This window comes from Thalassophryne amazonica, chromosome 8 (genome assembly GCF_902500255.1).
Source record: "Thalassophryne amazonica chromosome 8, fThaAma1.1, whole genome shotgun sequence".
Taxonomy (NCBI): Eukaryota; Metazoa; Chordata; class Actinopteri; order Batrachoidiformes; family Batrachoididae; genus Thalassophryne; species Thalassophryne amazonica.
The window spans coordinates 117,609,124-117,628,820 of NC_047110.1; the positions used below are offsets into that span (position 1 = coordinate 117,609,124).

General features: G+C 46.3%; 1 protein-coding gene across 1 annotated transcript in view; it reads left to right on the forward strand.

Moving 5' to 3' along the window:
* The window catches only part of LOC117515001 (laminin subunit beta-1-like), a 476,107-nt gene that overhangs the window by 96,068 nt on the left and 360,342 nt on the right, over nucleotides 1-19,697 (forward strand). The gene's annotated exons all lie outside the window — the stretch shown is intronic.

A 19,697-nucleotide genomic window follows, 5' to 3' on the forward strand; every position in this document is an offset into this window, starting at 1 on the left:
TTAGGTTTTCTGCACCCACTGCGTGGAACAATCTGCAGACTGAATTTAAACTGCAAAACTTTGTATCTTTGACTGTTTCTAAATCTGCAGTTTAAAGGCTGGAATGCAGACTTTCTGAATGTCACTGTTTTAACTGATGTTTTCTTACATATTGGTACTTTATTGAGTCTGTGTGACTGTTGAAACTGTGTATTGCTGCCATTTTTGGTCAGGTCTCCCTTGGAAAAGAGGTCTTCTGATCTCAATGGGACAAACCTGGTGAAAAAAGGTTACAACAAATGAAGGTTACAACAACTTCTGCATCTCAGGACGAATCTCATCCGCCCCTGGCGACTTGTCACAGAGAAGTTATTTGACTACCTTGGTGACTTCCACTAGAGTGATTGCACCAAATCTACCCTGGACTGACACTGTATCGCCGTGGAGGGGTTTGTATGCTCCAGTGATCCTGGGAGCTGTGTTGTCTGGAGCATTAGCACCTGGTATGGCCACCCTTAGCAAATTGGTCCCAGGTGAAGACAAAGACAAAGGGCTATCCAGCTGACCCCTTATGATAGACACAGTTAAGGATGGAATCACCTCCCCTGGATTAGAGATACCAGGGCCTCCTCTTGGTGTCTGGTGTACTATGAGTACTTGCAGGGCTAAAATGCAGTCAATAGATGACTTCTTGGGTGTGAAGCCAGACGTCCGGTTGCTGAGCATCGAATACCTGGAATCGACTCCAATAAAGAATAATCCTTGCAAGCACCTTCCCTGGCACAGAGCAGTGTGAGACCCCCATAGTTATTACGGTCCACAGAATCATTCTTTCCTTTCCAGAATGGGATAACAAGTCCAGGGATGTGAATTTTCCGTGGATTTCCAATTTTTTCTGGATTTCTTGGCCATTTCTGTGATCGGCGTAAATCCGTTGAAAAAAATGGGGGGGGGGGGTGTCAGCGGGGCCATCTGTGCATGTCCTCATATGCACAGGAATCATGCACGATGTCATTTGTGACTTTTTCTACAACAGTGAACTTTCAGCCATCAGAATCTCTGTAATATCAAAAGTCACTGAAAGTACCTGGATGGGGACATTTTGATTTTCTGCAAGTTTTGATCTGTCAAGCTGCATTTTTAAAATGACCAAAGTTATCGAGAGAGAGAGAGCGGATGAAGACTGTGTTAAAGAGATCGATAGTGGTGTAAAAAGTAAATTTAAGTGGACATGGTTGGACAGGGAGGTGGACGTGGACAGGACAAAGGCGAGACTCTGTGAATTTGTCCATAAGGTTGTGCTCCCTAGTAAAGCCTTCTGCACATTATGATCAGATTTCATCAACAAAGCCTTGGAAGAACATTGCAAGATGAAGAAACATGTCACCAAAGTTAATATTAGACAGACTGATCTTCCCGGGTCCAAAAGAAGCCGGTAATGTTGTGAAAGTGTAGTGACACGGACCCACAACAGGGGGCGCAAATGAACGGCCAATAGATGAGCCAAAAAGTAACAATTTAATGTTGTGAAATGTGCACAACGAATATACAGACAATCTCAGAATATAATTACAGTCAATCCACAAAGGTGACGTGTGGGCAGGCTCGAGGATAGAAGACGTCCGTCCTGAGAAGAGCCGGAACCACACGATTTCCGCCACCACAGAACCTGGCGAATACTGGAGCCGCCAAGTCCCGAATTCCCAGGTGATCACCGTCCCCGACTGTCGGATCTGGTACTGCTGGCGAGAACAAAGACAGTCAAGTGTGGGTGTGTGTACACCCAGTAACAACAGCGGTGGGAATGCCACCTCCACCTCTCACTCAATAACTTGCAGAGTACTGAAGATTCCTCAGGGAAAAGAGTGCCTTCTAGCGCTCTCTCAGCTTCCACTGACAGCGGTACCGGTACTCCTGCAAACACTCACAATATACAAACAATATTGTAAAATGGCTGAGGATATTACCTCCAATGAAGTATGATATCTCGGCAACGAGGTGGAGATGACGTCTGGTCTTTATGGAGTGAGATGATGTTGAGTAGATGGGTGACAGCTGTCAAGAGGTAATGAGTGACAGCTGTCACCCCCGGCTGTGTCCATGGCGGCAGCGCCCTCTCGTGCCTGAAGCCCGCACTTCAGGCAGGGCGCCCACTGGTGGTGGGCCAGCAGTACCTCCTCTTCTGGCGGCCCACACACAACAGGTAAGCCCCCAAGCCTACAGCACTTGTACCAGTGAGCGACCCAACATCCAGTGCTCAGTTGTGTCTCCAATAATTCTGTTCATGCAACCAAAATGTGTTTACAATCACTGAAATAAAGTGTGGTGCAGTTATTTATACTGCACACAAACTGAAGCATAGGTATTTTCATCAAAATTTGTTCCCATGTTCCATTTATTTCATCATATAAAACTGCTAACTTCAAATATTGTTGGGGCGGCATAGCAAAACAGTTGTGCATTCTGTGTTAAAAGCATCAAATTTGGCAGACATATTTGTGCTTTGGTGTTCCATTAAATTGGTGGCAAGGTAGCGCCAGCGTGTACTGGCAGTCATCTACCTGCTCTGTGTTTTCTGTTTTTTATTGCTGTACTGTCATTTATTTTGTGCGACAGCATGACTGGATTGCTAGTGTATGATCGCCAGGGTCTCACTGATCTCAAACTCTCTCACGAGCTGGTTTTAAGTAACAATTTTGGGGACCAAACATCCAGACCCCCCCCTCCCTTGAGCTCTGTACCTGCTTACCTGCTGCGCTCACCTGTCTTCACATGGAGGAAGCGACCCAGAAAGCGCGGTAAACGTGGAGGTGTCCTTGTGAAAATTAAGGCTCACTGGAGGTCCAACCATGGAACTGTCCCTCTCTTCAGGACTCCTGGATTCCCAGTAATTAGAAGATCGTATGGATTACGATGGATCCAGCCCGTGTTCCCTGCGCGTTTGGACACCGGCCTGCGTCATCTGCCGCTTGCAGCACCTCGGCTCAAACGACTGGTGAAGCGCCGCGGGGTGGATTTTGGCTTCCTCTGGCCACTGTGCCACTGCTCCTTGCGGGTCTGTGAAAGTGTGTCATTACGCCTTGGCTTGTTGAATGCTGGATCGCTAGCTAACAAAACTTTTTTATTGAATTAATTTTTTACATCGCGCAAACTGGATATAATGCTGCTCACATAGACCTGGCTCCAAGTCGGTGAGTCTTCACCTTTCTCTGAGCTTTTACCCCCTGCATGCCTTTACGTTAATACGCCTCAGATGACTGGCAGAGGCGCTGGGCTCGCTACTGTATATAAAGAAAGCTACACCTGTCGGCAGGTACCGGCTCCAGGTCTCCAGCTTTGAACTGCAGACTTTTGTGATAAGCTCTGATACTCCAGTCCTGTGCGCGCTGGTGTATCATTGAATTACAATCACTTTCTGATTGTTGGTGATTTTAATATCCACGTCTGTTGTGAATCCAAGCCGATGGTTAAAGACTTCTTGGATTTGATTGACTCTTTTAATTTGACTCAGTCTGTGTCAAGCTGTACACACGAGAAGGGGCATATTTTGGATATTGTGCTTTCTTTCGGTCTTAATCCTAATGTAATTGAGGTTTGTGAAACCCACTTCTCTGATCACTTTGCTGTTTTATTCTCTGTAACGTTGTCTCGGAGCGTGGTCAGTCCATGCACCACGGCGCACCGGGTGCGCACATTCAATACTGAGTCAGCCGCCCTGTTTTCTGATGCTTTTCATGAAATGTATAGAAACGACTCAGATAACGCAACTCCTGGTGAACTCCTTTCTTATTTTAATGGTTCGTGCACAAAGGCTTTGGACTCTGTGGCTCCTTTACGGCTGAAGCACTTAAAGCCCACGGCACAGCCTTGGCTAAACGAGCGCACTCGTGAACTCAGGCGCTCTTGTAGGCGCGCTGAGCAACAATGGAACAAAAGTCATCTTCACGTTTCCTTGTCATCTTCACGTTTCCTTGCAAATACTGAGGGACAGACTGTCTGAGTATCAGAGAGCAGCTAAAGCCACTAAAACTAGATTCATGTCAGATCTTGTGTCCTCAAACTGTCATAAACCTCAGGTGCTTTTTAACACTCTGAATTCGCTCATTAATCCTCGTGCGAGTAATATCGCTGTGCCCTCGGCCAACCTTTGAGAAGATTTTCTCTCTTATTTCAGAGATAAAATCTCTGATCTTAGATTATGTCCTGTATCTGAGGTAGAGTCAGCAGATCCATCCATGTGTCATGCTGTTTTTGATTGTTTTAATCTTGTATCTACTTGTGAGCTGTCTAAAAGTGTTAATCATCTTAAGTCTTCTTCCTGCACTTTGGACATTGTTCCAGGTCATTTGTTTAAAGATGTTTTTCAGTGTATTGGTCCGTACATTGCTGAACTTGTGAACGCTTCTCTATCAAGTGTCTGTTTTCCGTCAGCTCTTAAACATGCTGTAGTCCAGCCGCTCATCAAAAAGAACAATCTTGACCCAAATGTGTTGTCCAACTATAGACTGATCTCTAAATTGCCATTTGTGTCTAAAGTCTTAGAGAAAGCTGTTTATGACCAATTGCAGGCTTATCTGGATCTTAATGAAATAGGGGAGAAGTTTCAACCTGGTTTTAAATTAAGACACAGTACTGAAACAGCCCTTTTAAAAGATTTTAATGACCTTCTTTAAACTGTTGATGCTGGAAACTCTGCAGTTCTTCTGCTTTTAGATTTATCTGCAGCCTTTGACACAGTGGACCACAGTGTCCTTGTGACTCGCCTCGAGACACACATAGGTATTAAGGGTTCAGCGCTAAATTGGTTTCAGTCCTATCTTTCCAACAGAAGCTTTTCTGTTTAATGTAGGACAGTACTCTTCCTCTGTGTCTCCTCTTAAATATGGCGTGCCCCAGGGCTCAATTTTAGCACCACTTCTCTTTGCTTTGTACATGATCCCTCTTGGGTCTGTTCTTAAAAAGCACAAAATCTGTTTTCATTGTTTTGCAGACGACATTCAGATTTACCTTCCTGTAATTTCCTGTGATACCCAGGCTGCTGTAAAAATACTACAGGACTGTCTGAATGATGTACAAGTCTGGATGAGAGCTAATTTTCTGAATCTTAATAAAAATAAAACTGAGATTTTAGTGTTCGGGCAAAGTGACCCTCTACAAGGACAAGACAGTGTTATTGGTCCACTGTCCACTTTTTGCCGCCCTTTTGTAAAAAATCTCGGGGTGATAGTTGACCCATTGTTCAGATTTGATAAGCACATCAGCTCTGTCATCAGGGCCAGCTTCTTCCATCTGAGGACTCTTTCCCAGATTAAATGTTATTTTACTCGAGTTGATTTTGAAAGAGCCATCCGTGCATTTATAACGTCACTGTTGTGTGTGGGCCGCCAGAAGAGGAGGTACTGCTGGCCCACCACCAGTGGGCGCTCTGCCTGAAGTGCGGGCTTCAAGCACGAGAGGGCGCTGCCGCCATGGACACAGCCGGGGGTGACAGCTGTCGCTCATTACCTCTTGACAGCTGTCACCCATCTACTCAACATCATCTCACTCCATAAAGACCAGACGTCATCTCCACCTCGTTGCCGAGATATCATACTTCATTGGAGGTAATATCCTCAGCCGTTTTGCAATATTGTTTGTATATTGTGAGTGTTTGCAGGAGTACCGGTACCGCTGTCAGTGGAAGCTGAGAGAGCGCTAGAAGGCACTCTTTTCCCTGAGGAATCTTCAGTACTCTGCAAGTTATTGAGTGAGAGGTGGAGGTGGCATTCCCACCGTTATTGTTACTGGGTGTACACACACCCACACTTGACTGTCTTTGTTCTTCGCCAGCAGTACCAGATCCGACAGTCGGGGACGGTGATCACCTGGGAATTCGGGACTTGGCGGCTCCAGTATTCACCAGGTTCTGGGGCGGCGGAAATCGTGTGGTTCCGGCTCTCCTCAGGACAGACGTCTTCTATCCTCGAGCCTGCCCACACGTCACCTTTGTGTATTGACTGTTGTGATATTCTGAGATTGTCTGTATGTTCGTTGTGCACATTCACAACATTAAATTGTTATATTTTGGCTCATCTATTGACCGTTCATTTGCGCCCCCTGTTGTGGGTCCGTGTCACTACACTTTCCCAACAGGATATCTCGGCCAGCGTCATGGACTCCGAGGGGCGTCACCCGGCTGTTGAGCGACCAATGGGAGAGCAGGGAGCACAGGCGTCTGCAGGAGACGTGATTGGTGAGCTGCAGCACATTCTCACCGCCTTTACAGCTCGGTTGGATCAAATGACTGAGCAAAACATCCTCCTGAACCGCAGGGTGGAGGCTCTCTCCACACAGATGGCGGCGAGCGCTCAGGGCGCTGCTGCAGCTCGTCCTCCTGTCGACCCTGTGCAGGATATAAATGTTCCAGTGGTGGTTCAACAACCCCTCCCACCTTCCCCTGAAGCATACATAAGCCCTCCTGAGCCATACGGAGGTTGTGTGGAGACGTGCGCGGACTTTCTTATGCAGTGTTCGCTCGTCTTCGCACAACGTCCCGTCATGTACGCGTCAGATGCTAGTAAAATAGCTTATGTGATTGCTCTGCTTCAGGGTAAAGCACGCGCCTGGGCTACGGCGCTCTGGGAACAGAACTCACGGTTGTTATCAGCATACACTGGGTTTGTGGGGGAGTTCAGAACAGTGTTTGATCACCCTAACAGAGGAGAGACCGCTTCAACAGTGCTGCTGTCAATGAGACAGGGACGCGAGAGCGCAGCCACTTATGCAGTCAACTTCCGCATCGCGGCTGCGAGGTCTGGCTGGAATAACGTTGCGCTCCGCGCCGCCTTCATAAACGGACTGTCGTTGGTTTTGAAGGAGCAGCTGGTAGCTAAGGAGGAACCGTGGGATTTAGATGGGCTTATCGATCTCGTTATACGGTTAGACAATCGGTTGGAGGAACGCCGTCAGGAGCGAGGCGAAGGACGTGACCGGATACGCGCCGCCCCTCTCCCTTCCGGGTTCGAAAAGGGGCCGCCCTCCCCACGCTCCACAGCCGCAGCGCTTTGTGGGGCAACAGCTCCCCCTGCTGACGTTGTTAGGGAAACGCACAGGGCCAAAATGGGGAGGCTGATCCGTGGAGAGTGTTTTCTCTGCAGCTCAACTGAGCACACACAGAGAAACTGCCCCAAACGGCCAAAACGACAACACTCGCCCTTAGAGACTGGGCTAAGGGGGGGTCAAAACATTCAAGTGAGACACACACAAATTGCCACACGACTCCCAGTCACAATCCTGAGCGGGGATTTAACCCTTCAAGCCCGAGCACTGGTGGACACGGGGTCAGAAGGGAATCTGCTAGACAGCAGATGGGCAAGGGAGGTAGGGCTCCCTCTGGTGGCGCTTCCTTCGCCATTGCAGGTGCGGGCGCTAGATGGCACCCTCCTCCCTTTACTCACACACAAGACACAACCAGTAACTCTGGTGGTGTCTGGAAACCATCGGGAGGAGATTGAGTTTTTTGTAACTCCTTCTACCTCCCGCGTGATTTTGGGCATCCCATGGATGTTGAAGCACAATCCCCGGATTGATTGGCCGTCTGGGGTGGTGGTTCAGTGGAGCGAAACCTGCCATCGGGGGTGTTTAGGATCCTCGGTTCCTCCCGGTTCACAGGCTAAGGAGGAGATCAAAGTCCCTCCCAATCTGACGGCAGTGCCGGTTGAGTACCACGATCTTGCTGACGTCTTCAGCAAGGATCTGGCACTCACCCTTCCCCCGCACCGTCCGTACGATTGTGCCATTGATTTGGTTCCAGGCGCTGAGTTCCCGTCCAGCAGGCTGTACAACCTCTCACGACCTGAGCGCGAATCAATGGAGACCTACATCCAAGACTCATTAGCTGCCGGGCTGATCCGGAACTCCACCTCCCCGATGGGGGCAGGTTTCTTTTTTGTGGGCAAGAAAGATGGCGGACTTCGTCCATGTATTGATTACAGGGGGCTGAATGAGATTACGGTTCGCAACCGATACCCGTTGCCATTGTTAGATTCCGTGTTCACCCCCCTGCATGGAGCCAAAATCTTTACTAAGCTCGATCTTAGAAATGCGTATCACCTGGTTCGGATCCGGAAGGGAGACGAATGGAAGACGGCATTTAACACCCCGTTAGGTCACTTTGAGTACCTGGTCATGCCGTTCGGCCTCACCAACGCCCCCGCGACGTTCCAAGCCTTGGTTAACGACGTCTTGCGGGACTTCCTGCACCGATTCGTCTTTGTATATCTGGACGATATTCTCATCTTTTCTCCGGATCCTGAGAGCCATGTCCAGCATGTGCGTCAGGTCCTGCAGCGGTTGTTAGAGAACCGACTGTTTGTGAAGGGAGAGAAGTGCGAGTTTCACCGCACGTCTTTGTCCTTCCTGGGGTTTATAATCTCCTCCAACTCCGTCGCCCCTGATCCGGCCAAGGTTGCGGCGGTGAGAGATTGGCCCCAACCAACAAGCCGTAGGAAGCTGCAACAGTTCCTCGGTTTCGCTAATTTCTATAGGAGGTTCATTAAGGGCTACAGTCAGGTAGTTAGCCCCCTGACAGCCCTGACCTCTCCAAAAGTCCCCTTCACCTGGTCGGATCGGTGCGAAGCCGCGTTCAAGGAGTTGAAACGACGGTTCTCTACTGCGCCAGTTTTGGTGCAGCCCGACCCTAGCCGCCAGTTCATGGTTGAAGTGAACGCCTCTGACTCAGGGATAGGAGCCGTGCTGTCCCAGAGCGGAGAGACCGATAAGGTTCTTCACCCGTGTGCCTACTTTTCACGCAGGTTGACCCCGGCTGAACGGAACTATGACGTCGGCAATCGAGAACTCCTTGCGGTGAAAGAGGCTCTTGAGGAGTGGAGACACCTGTTGGAGGGAGCCTCTGTGCCGTTCACGGTTTTCACTGACCATCGGAACCTGGAGTATATCAGGACCGCCAAGCGGCTGAACCCCAGGCAAGCCCGCTGGTCACTGTTCTTCGGGCGTTTTGACTTCCGGATCACCTATCGCCCCGGGACCAAGAACCAGAGGTCGGATGCCTTGTCCCGGGTACACGAAGAGGAGGTCAAAACTGCACTGTCGGATCCACCGGAGCCCATCCTGCCTGAGTCCACTATCGTGGCCACCCTCACCTGGGACGTGGAGAAGACCGTCCGGGAGGCCCTGGCACGGAGCTCGGACCCAGGAACAGGTCCGAAGAACCGTCTGTACGTCCCACCAGAGGCCAGAGCTGCAGTCTTGGACTTCTGTTACGGTTCCAAGCTCTCCTGTCATCCAGGGGTGCGAAGGACCGTGGCAGTTGTCCGGCAGCGCTTCTGGTGGGCGTCTATGGAGGCAGACGTCCGGGAATATATCCAGGCCTGCACCACCTGTGCCAGGGGCAAGGCAGTACACACGAAGGCCCAAGGACTCCTCCAGCCGCTGCCGGTGCCTCATCGCCCCTGGTCCCACATCGGCCTGGATTTCGTCACGGGCCTCCCGCCGTCCCAGGGCAACACCACCATCTTCACGATAGTGGACCGTTTCTCCAAGGCGGCCCACTTCGTGGCCCTCCCGAAGCTCCCAACAGCCCAGGAGACAGTCTGCTTGGGATACCCTCCGACATCGTCTCAGATTGTGGTCCCCAGTTCTCCTCACACGTCTGGAGGAGCTTCTGCAGGGAACTGGGGGCCACCGTGAGCCTCTCGTCCGGGTACCATCCACAGACGAACGGACAGGCAGAGCGGGTCAACCAGGAACTGGAACAGACCCTCCGCTGCGTCACATCCGCGCACCCGACAGCCTGGAGTAACCATCTGGCCTGGATCGAGTATGCGCATAACAGCCAGGTGTCTTCGGCCACCGGCCTCTCCATTTGAGGTGTGTTTGGGGTATCAGCCCCCGTTGTTTCCTGTGGTGGAGGGAGAGGTCGGTGTGCCCTCGGTCCAGGCCTACCTGCGGAACTGCCGTCGGGTGTGGCGCTCCGCCCGCTCTGCCTTGTTGAAGGCCCGGACGAGGGCGAAGACCCATGCAGACCGCCGGCGATCCCCGGCCCCTGCTTACCAGCCCGGGCAGGAGGTGTGGCTTTCCACAAAGGACATCCCCCTCCAGGTGGACTCCCCGAAACTTCAGGACAGGTACATTGGCCCCTTCAAGATCCTCAAAGTCCTCAGTCCTGCCGCAGTGAAGCTCCAACTCCCGGCTTCACTGTGGATCCATCCGGTTTTCCACGTGTCACGTATCAAACCTCATCACACCTCACCCCTCTGTGCTCCCGGACCGGCGCCCCCTCCTGCTCGGATCATCGACGGGAGGCCGGCTTGGACGGTGCGCCGGCTCCTGGACGTCCGTCGGATGGGTCGGGGGTTCCAGTACTTGGTGGACTGGGAGGGGTATGGACCCGAAGAACGCTCCTGGGTGAAGAGGAGCTTCATCCTGGATCCGGCCCTCCTGGCCGACTTCTACCGTCGACACCCAAACAAGCCGGGTCGGGCGCCAGGAGGCGCCCGTTGAGGGGGGGGTCTGTTGTGTGTGGGCCGCCAGAAGAGGAGGTACTGCTGGCCCACCACCAGTGGGCGCTCTGCCTGAAGTGCGGGCTTCAGGCACGAGAGGGCGCTGCCGCCATGGACACAGCCGGGGGTGACAGCTGTCGCTCATTACCTCTTGACAGCTGTCACCCATCTACTCAACATCATCTCACTCCATAAAGACCAGACGTCATCTCCACCTCGTTGCCGAGATATCATACTTCATTGGAGGTAATATCCTCAGCCGTTTTGCAATATTGTTTGTATATTGTGAGTGTTTGCAGGAGTACCGGTACCGCTGTCAGTGGAAGCTGAGAGAGCGCTAGAAGGCACTCTTTTCCCTGAGGAATCTTCAGTACTCTGCAAGTTATTGAGTGAGAGGTGGAGGTGGCATTCCCACCGTTATTGTTACTGGGTGTACACACACCCACACTTGACTGTCTTTGTTCTTCGCCAGCAGTACCAGATCCGATAGTCGGGGACGGTGATCACCTGGGAATTCGGGACTTGGCGGCTCCAGTATTCACCAGGTTCTGGGGCGGCGGAAATCGTGTGGTTCCGGCTCTCCTCAGGACAGACGTCTTCTATCCTCGAGCCTGCCCACACGTCACCTTTGTGTATTGACTGTTGTGATATTCTGAGATTGTCTGTATGTTCGTTGTGCACATTCACAACATTAAATTGTTATATTTTGGCTCATCTATTGACCGTTCATTTGCGCCCCCTGTTGTGGGTCCGTGTCACTACACTTTCCCAACAGTCACGTCTGGATTATTGTAATGCTCTGTACGTTGGGCTGGACCAGCGCTCCCTGCAGAGTGCACAGAATGCTGCAGCCCACCTTTAGACTAAAACAAAGAAGCATGAGCACATCACCCCTGTGCTCTGCACCTTACACTGGCTCCCTGTCAGCTTTCGTGTTAAATATAAAGTTTTGCTGATTGTTTTTAAGTGTCTGCACTGTATAGGCCTGATGTATCTGAGTGAGCTCTTGCAGCCGTACGCTCCACGTAGAGCTCTGAGGTCAGCTGACCAGCTTCTCCTGGCTGTTCCTAAAGCCAGGCTTAAATCCAGAGGTGATAGAGCCTTTTCTGTGGCAGCACCACGACTCTGGAACGATCTTCAGCTGTCTGTCAGGTCCTCAGAGTCTGTGGGACAGTTTAAGTCCAGACTGAAAACTCATCTCTTCTCCCTGGCTTTCAACACTGGCTAAGTGGTGTTTGCTTTGCTCGGCGATTTTGCTCTGTATTTTTAGATTTTTATTCTTTTCCTTTAATATTTTACACTTTTGTATTGCTATTATTGTGAAGCACTTTGGTCAGCTGCAGCTGTGTTTTAAACGTGCTATATAAATAAATTTGAATTGAATTGAATTGAATTGAATTAACTCATGTTTATTTTCAGATATGGAGACATCCTGGAGCTGACCTCTAATGAGCTACAGGGGTCAGTAAAACTTACATGGGGGTCAAAATTTAGAAATGCTCCTGGTGATGCTGTTTGTACTGAGCCTTCTGTTTCTGAGAGGACTTTTGGCATTTCTTTATCCATAAGATTTCCGCTCCCTCAGTCTGCTCGGAACTCTTCAGTCTTCTTGGGACCCTTCAGTCTGCTAGGGACCCTTCAGTCTTCTTGGGACCCTTCAGTCTGCTCGGGACCCTTCAGTCTGTTCGGGACCCTTCAGTCTGTTCGGGACCCTTCAGTCTGCTCGGGACCCTTCAGTCTGCTCGGGAACCTTCAGTCTTCTTGGGACCCTTCAGTCTGCTCGGGACCCTTCAGTCTTATCGAGACCCTTCAGTCTGCTTGGGACCCTTCAGTCTTCTTGGGACCCTTCAGTCTGCTCGGGACCTTTCAGTCTGTTCGGGACACTTCAGTCTGCTCGAGACTCTTCAGTGTTCTTGGGACCCTTTAGTCTGCTTGGGACCTTTCAGTCTGTTCGGGACCCTTCAGTCTTCTCGGGACCCTTCAGTCTTCTTGGGACCCTTCAGTCTTCTTGGGACCCTTCAGTCTGCTCGGGACCCTTCAGTCTTATTGAGACCCTTCAGTCTTCTTGGGACCCTTCAGTCTACTAGGGACCCTTCAGTCTGCTCGGGACACTTCAGTCTGCTCGGGACTCTTCAGTGTTCTTGGGACCCTTTAGTCTGCTTGGGACCTTTCAGTCTGTTCGGGACCCTTCAGTCTTCTTGGGACCCTTCAGTCTTCTTGGGGCCCTTCAGTCTTCTCGGGACCCTTCAGTCTTATCGGGACCCTTCAGTCTGCTCGGGACCCTTCAGTCTTCTCGGGACCCTTCAGTCTTCTCGGGACCCTTCAGTTCCCACAGTAAGCTCAGCTGTCTGTCGTAGCTTCATAGTGGAGTAGAGCAGAGAAGAATTTTCTTCCAACAAAACAGATCAAAGCTATGCCTGCATCTCTGATGTGCCTTCTGGAAAATTGTAGCTGAGCTTTCAAGTCTTGTTTTTTTTGGTCCTTCTCTCTTCCACTTCACATTGTGAGGGTGTATAACTGGTGATGCAAAATTCAAAACTTGCACCATGCGTAATTTCTCCAGTTGTCCTTCTAGAAGGTTCTTCTCTCTCCACAGAGGAACGCTGGAGCTCTGACAGAGTGACCATTGGGTTCTTGGTCACCTCCCTGACTTTTCTTTCTTTTTCTTTTTAATATTTATTTCATTCATTTAAAAGAAAAACAGAAAAGCAAAAAACAAAAGCACCACAATACCAGAATGAAAAGGAGCAGAAAGAAGAACAAGTCTTATGATTTCTGCCCCTTTTAACAATACAATCTTTCAATATACAGCATCATAGTCAACATTATTTAACAGATTGCATTTCTTTAACTTGTCACATACCACTGACCCATTTCATAATTATGACCATTAATTAATAGATTACATCACTGACAGGTTATATTTAAACTTAAGACACTCCAAACATTATTAACAGTTTACTTTTTTTTTTTTTTGACTTTCTTGCAGCCCACTGACTTACTTCATAGTTTCATACTTACTTAATACATCTAATTTAATATGTTTTTTAAATAATTTAAGTGACCTTAATTCTTTAATTTCTTTATTAAGATTGTTCCATAATTTGACACCATTTACTGCAATACTCCGTTCCTTTACTTTGGTTCTAAATCTTGGCTTTTTAAAGACTTCTGTTCCTTTCAATTTATAACTACTTACTCTTTTTTCAAACATATTTTGAATGTTTGTTGGTAAAGTATTTTTATTAACTTGGTACATCGTTTGTAATATTTTCAAATCAACTAAATCATGAAATTTAAGTACCCTATACTTAATAAACAATGGATTAGATGGATCTCTAAAACCACTGTTACTAATCACTTTTAAAGCTCTTTTCTGCAAAATAAATAAAGGTTGTATATAGGTTGTATATGTTGATCCCCAGATTTCTACACAGTAAGTTAAATATGGGACAATCAATGAATTGTACAATGTTAATAAACCATAACTATTTAATGAATATTTTACTTTATGCAAAACAGCAATGGCTTTCGCTATTTTTCCTTTTATGTAATTTATGTGTGACTTCCATGTAAGATCTTCATCAATCATGACTCCTAAAAATTTCATTTCTTTTACCCTTTGTATATCCATTCCATCTATTTGTAATGACACATTATTTTCTTTCGCTCTATCATTAAACAATATGAAATTTGTCTTATTAATATTTAGTGACAATCTGTTTATATCAAACCAATGTTTAACTTTTTCCAACTCTGTATTTATCACTTGTGCTACTTCCTGTATATCTGATCCAGAGTAAAACAGCGTTGTATCATCAGCAAATAAAATGCTGCCAAGCACATTGGATACATTCACAAAATCATTGATATACAAAATAAACAGTTTGGGTCCAAGTACCGATCCTTGTGGTACTCCATAAATAATGTTACACAATTCTGATTTGGTATTATTTATCTGAACAAACTGTTTTCTATTTTCTAAGTAGCTTTTTACCCACTGATGTGCAACACCTCTTATTCCATATTGTTGTAACTTGTGGAGCAATCTTGAGTGGTCTATAACATCAAAAGCCTTTTTCAGGTCAATAAAAATACTTACAAAATAATCCTTATTATCTATTGTTGTTGATATTTTCTCTATTAGTTCCATAATTGCCATAGCTGTCGAATGTTTTGTTCTGAATCCATACTGAGCATTATTTAAAATATGATGTTTCTCAATAAATTTATCCAATCTTGTTACAAAAACTTTTTCCATAATTTTAGAAAACTGTGGAAGCAATGATACTGGCCTGTAATTAGAAAAATTATGTTTGTCTCCATTTTTATATAATGGGACTACCTTAGCAATTTTCATTTCATCTGGAAAAACCCCAGTTGACAGAGACAGATTACAAATATAAGTAAATGGTTCAATAACAATTTCTATTATACTTTTTACAGTCATCATGTCTAAATCTTCATGGTCAGTTGATCTTTTGCTTACACAGTTTTTTACAATATTTCTTATTTCATCTTTTTCCACATTGTCCAGGAAAATACTATTGACCGTATTTACCAATGTACATAATTTATCTTCTATTATTGGTTTATTTCCCACCAGACTTGACCCTACATTTGAAAAATAATCATTAAACCCATTTGCAACTTCTTTTATATATATATCTCTTTATTTTCCTTAACAAAGTAATTTGGAATAGTTTCTTTCGTTCCATCACTATCAATCACACTTTTTATAATTCCCCATGTTACCCTCATATTATCTTTACTCTTATTTAGTTTTTCACTGTAATAATCTTTTTTTTGTTTCCTAATTATTGTTAATAGTTTATTTTTATATTTTTTGTATTTATGTTCTGATTCCTTTGTTTGCAATTTTAAAAAGCACCTGTATAAATAGTTTTTCTTTGCACAAGCATTTTTTATTCCCTTTGTCAGCCATGGTTTATTTACTCTTTTCTTACTAATTTCAATTAATTTACAATTTTTATTGTATGATTTCATCAATATTTTCATAAATGAGTTATATGCTACATTAACATCACTGACATAAACTTCTTCCCAGTTTTGATTTTTAAGGTCATATTTTAATGCCTCTAAGGCTTTTACTGACTTATCTCTTTTAAAGTTTATATCAGTTTTTTTGTTGTACCTATTTTTATATTTAAATATTGAAAAAATAGGTAAATGGTCGCTAATATCTGTCATGAAGATCCCATTCTTGATAATTTCATCTGTTCTGTTTGTAAATATATTATCAATTACCGTTGCACTTTGCGATGTAATTCTGGTTGGTTTTGTTATCAAGGGGAATAACCCCAAACTATACATTGAATTCACAAAATCACTTAATCTTTGGCAGCTGGAGCTCTCTATGTTAATATTAAAGTCCCCACACATAAAAAGTGTTTTGTTTTTAATTTGATGGAATAATTCAATTATTTTATCTCTAAATTTCACAACACAAGAATCTGGTGCTCTGTATACACAACTAATTAAAATATTCTTAGATGTTTCATGTACAAGTTCCACTGTTACAATTTCTATGACATCGTTCATAATTGTCATTTCTTCAACAATTGTACACATCAGATCTGTTTTTGTATACAGAGCAATACCACCGCCTTTTTTATATCTTCTGTTTACAAAATACAGCTCATATCCCTCCATTTGAACTTCATCCATGAGATCATCTTTAAGCCAAGATTCAGTGATTGCAACAATACTAAATCTATTTTTAAACTGATTTAAAGAATCTTTTATTTGTGACATTTTACAATACAAGCTTCGACTGTTTATATGTATGAGTGACAGGGTATCTTCTGCAATTTTTTCACTATTCAGCTGTTCTACCGTATAATACTCACAACCAATCGTTTTTAAGTCAAATATACTTTCATCAATATTAGTGTCTATGTCATATATTTTATCCTCTGTTTCCATGTTTGATCAGATTTTTTTTGTTGGTCCAATTACCAACAGACGTCATATTTGATTGTCTATTCAGGTCTGTATTTTGTAAGGTCCTCCATGTTTTTGATTTGTATACCGTTTGTTCCTTCTTTCACTCTAATCCACACCCTACAATTCCAGACCCATGTAGCAACAATATGTTTGTTTTCTTAGTAGTCTTGCTTCCCTAGCAATATCTGCATTTTTTTTGTTAGATGCTCATTTATATAGACACTCGTTCCTTTCAAATTCTTTGCCTGTCTTAATAACTCATATTTATATTTTCTGCTTGTAAATCATATAACAATGTTAGATAGTTTATTTTTTCTATCTTTAGTTGGAATAGTATAACAGTCTGATATTGTGTCTTGATGGATGACAACACCTTTTGATATAAAAAGTTTGTAACTTGTTGTTCCAATGATTGTCTTTCTTCAGGTGGTGCATCCTCCCCACTGGCTCCACCAGAATCCACCACCCTTGCATATGTCCGATGCCTTGTTTCTAGTCCAGATATTATAACGTCATCTTTTCTAGTAAATTGTTCAAGTTCATCTACACGTTGCTCAAGTTTCTTAATGATCTTGTCCTTCTCTTTAACCAGATTTTGGAGTTCTTTAATTTCCACCATCAGTTTGTCTAGATTAGACATGTCTTTTGATATATGGTTTAATGAGGTCTTTATCTCCTCTATATCTTCCTCGAGTTTATCTGTTTTCCTGGGTGGTGCCATGCCGACTGTCGTGGCTCAGTATGGCCACTATTGATTACAAAAACAATTCTCACCAGTAGCCTCCACCACCACAGGTCCGGTAGCCGCACCCCAACCCTCCCCGTTGCTAACCTCGTTCACAGCCGCCCCAGCCACGGTCGTAGCCGCCGCCAGCCCTGGATGTAGCCGCTGCTAGCCGCGGATGTAGCCGACGCCTCGGGCCTGGATGTATCGCCGCCACCGATGCCTCGGGCCTGAATGAACCGCCTCCACCGACTAAGGTCCTTCTCCCCTGATCGCTCACTTTAGACGGGCGTCCAGCTCTAGGAAGAGTCCTGGTGGATCTGAACTTCTTCCATTTACAGATGATGGAGGCCACTGTGCTCATTGGGACCTTCAAAGCAGCAGAAATGTTTCTGTTCCCTTCCCCAGATTTGTGCCTCCAGACAATCCTGTCTCAGAGGTCTACAGACAATTCTTTTGACTTCATGCTTGGTTTGTGGTCTGACTGTCAACTGTGGGACCTTATATGTAGGCAGGTGTGTGTCTTTCCAAATTATGTCCAATCAACTGAATTTACCCCAGGTGGACTCCAGTTAACCTGTAGAAACATCTCAAGAATGATCAGTGGAAACAGGAGACACCTGAGCTCAATGTTGAGCTTAATGGCAAAGACTGTGAATACTTATGGACATGTGATTTCTTAGTTTTTTTTATTTTTAATAAATTTGCAAAAATCCCACAAGAATACTTAAAAAAAAACTCAGGTCTAGGAGGAGTACTTATTTAGTGTCTGCTCCCTTCTCTTCCCCTGAGCAAGGCAGCATCTCATCTGGAGTTGGTCCCTGGGTGTCAGACTGTGGCTGCACACTGCCCCTTGTGGTTAGATTGTGTCTGTAATTAGGACAGTTAAATGCAGTGGACAAGTTTTGTTGTCTGTATGTACAAAGACAATAAAGCCTCTTCTTGTTCTTCTTGTTTTACCTTAAACTCTACACTCAAAAAAACAACAACTTGTAGGTAGTAGTTGTAGGAATCCACAACCTCCATGACCAGCTTCTTTGTCTTTGAGGTGTTGAGCTGTAGCTGGTTTGTGTGGCACCAGGAAGCAAAGTCCTTCACAAGGCTCATCCCTGATGCATCCAACAATGGCTGTGTCATCTGTGAACTTCTGGATGTGACACAGCTCAGAGTTGTAGCAGAAGGCTGAGGTGTACAGAGTGAAGAGAAGAATGGCTGGCACCGTGCCCTGGGGTGCTTCGGTGCTGCTGATTACAGTGTCACATGTGGTGTTTCTCACCCTGACATACTGCAGCCTGTCAGTGAGGTAGCTCGACATCGAGGGGTCCACTCGCTTCTTGTTCACTTTGTCCTGGACCACATGGTGTTGAAGGCACTCGAGAAGTCCAGAAAGAGAATCCTCACTGTGCTGATTCCCTTATCCAGGTGTGAGTGGACTCTGTGTAGCATGTAGAGGATGGCATCCTTCACACCAGGGGTGGGCAGTCATGTGCCATGAAGGACCAAGACACTGCAGGTTTTCCTTGCTACCAGTCTCCTCAGCAGGTCATTTCATGAATGATCAGGTGTCTCAGCAGGTGATTTAATTGACAATCAGGAGTTTATGTTCAGGGAAGAAGCTCATCAGCAACCCACCTGCTGAGGTGATTGGTTGCAAGGAAAACCTGCAGCGTCTCTTCCCTCTTTTCCCACTCCTGCTCCACACCAACACCTGCAAACTGCAGTCAGTCCTGGGCGTGTTGCACCTGGAGTTTGAGGAGGCTGAGGAACAGCTGCTCCAACCTCTTCATCAGGTGTGAAGTGAGTGTCACTGGTCAGAAGTCATTCAGCTCACTGGGCCAGTTCTTCTTAGGAACTGGAAAGATGCATGAGGTCTTCCAGAGGGCTGGTGCTCTCCCTAACTGCAGGCTGAGGTTGAAGATACCCTGTAGTGGTTCTCTCAGGTCAGTCTTCAGTAGTCAGGGACACACCTTGTCCGGGCCTGCTGCTTTCCTGAGATGAAGCTTCCTCAGCTGTCCTCTGATCTGGTCCATAATGATGTATGGAGGAAGTTGTGTTGAGGTGTGGGAGGGGGAGGAGGCTCTGTGGGAGGTGTGTTGAGGGAAGAAAGAGAGATGGTGGGGGGCGTGGACTGGGTGAACCGGTTGAAGAAGTTGTTAAGTTCCTTCACCCTTCCCGTTGTCCCCCCTGTGACTCTGGTCTTTGTGTTATGGCCTGTGATGTTTTCAGACCTTCCAGACCTCCCTCATGTTATTTTCTTTCAGCTTGTGCTCCATCTGTCTCCTGTAGTTGTCCTTTGCTTCCCTCATGCAGTGTTTCACCTCCTGCTGTGGTGCCTTCATCGCCTCCACGTCTCTGCTCCTGAAGGCGGCCTTGTTTCTGTTGAGGACAGCTTTGACTTCCCGTGTTACCCACGGTTTGTTACTGAGGTAACAGCGGACAGTCTTGGTTGGGCCGTCCACGTCTGCACAGAAGTTAAGATAGTCCATCAGACAGTGTGCCAGCCCCTCTGTGTCCTCACTGTGTGGGTT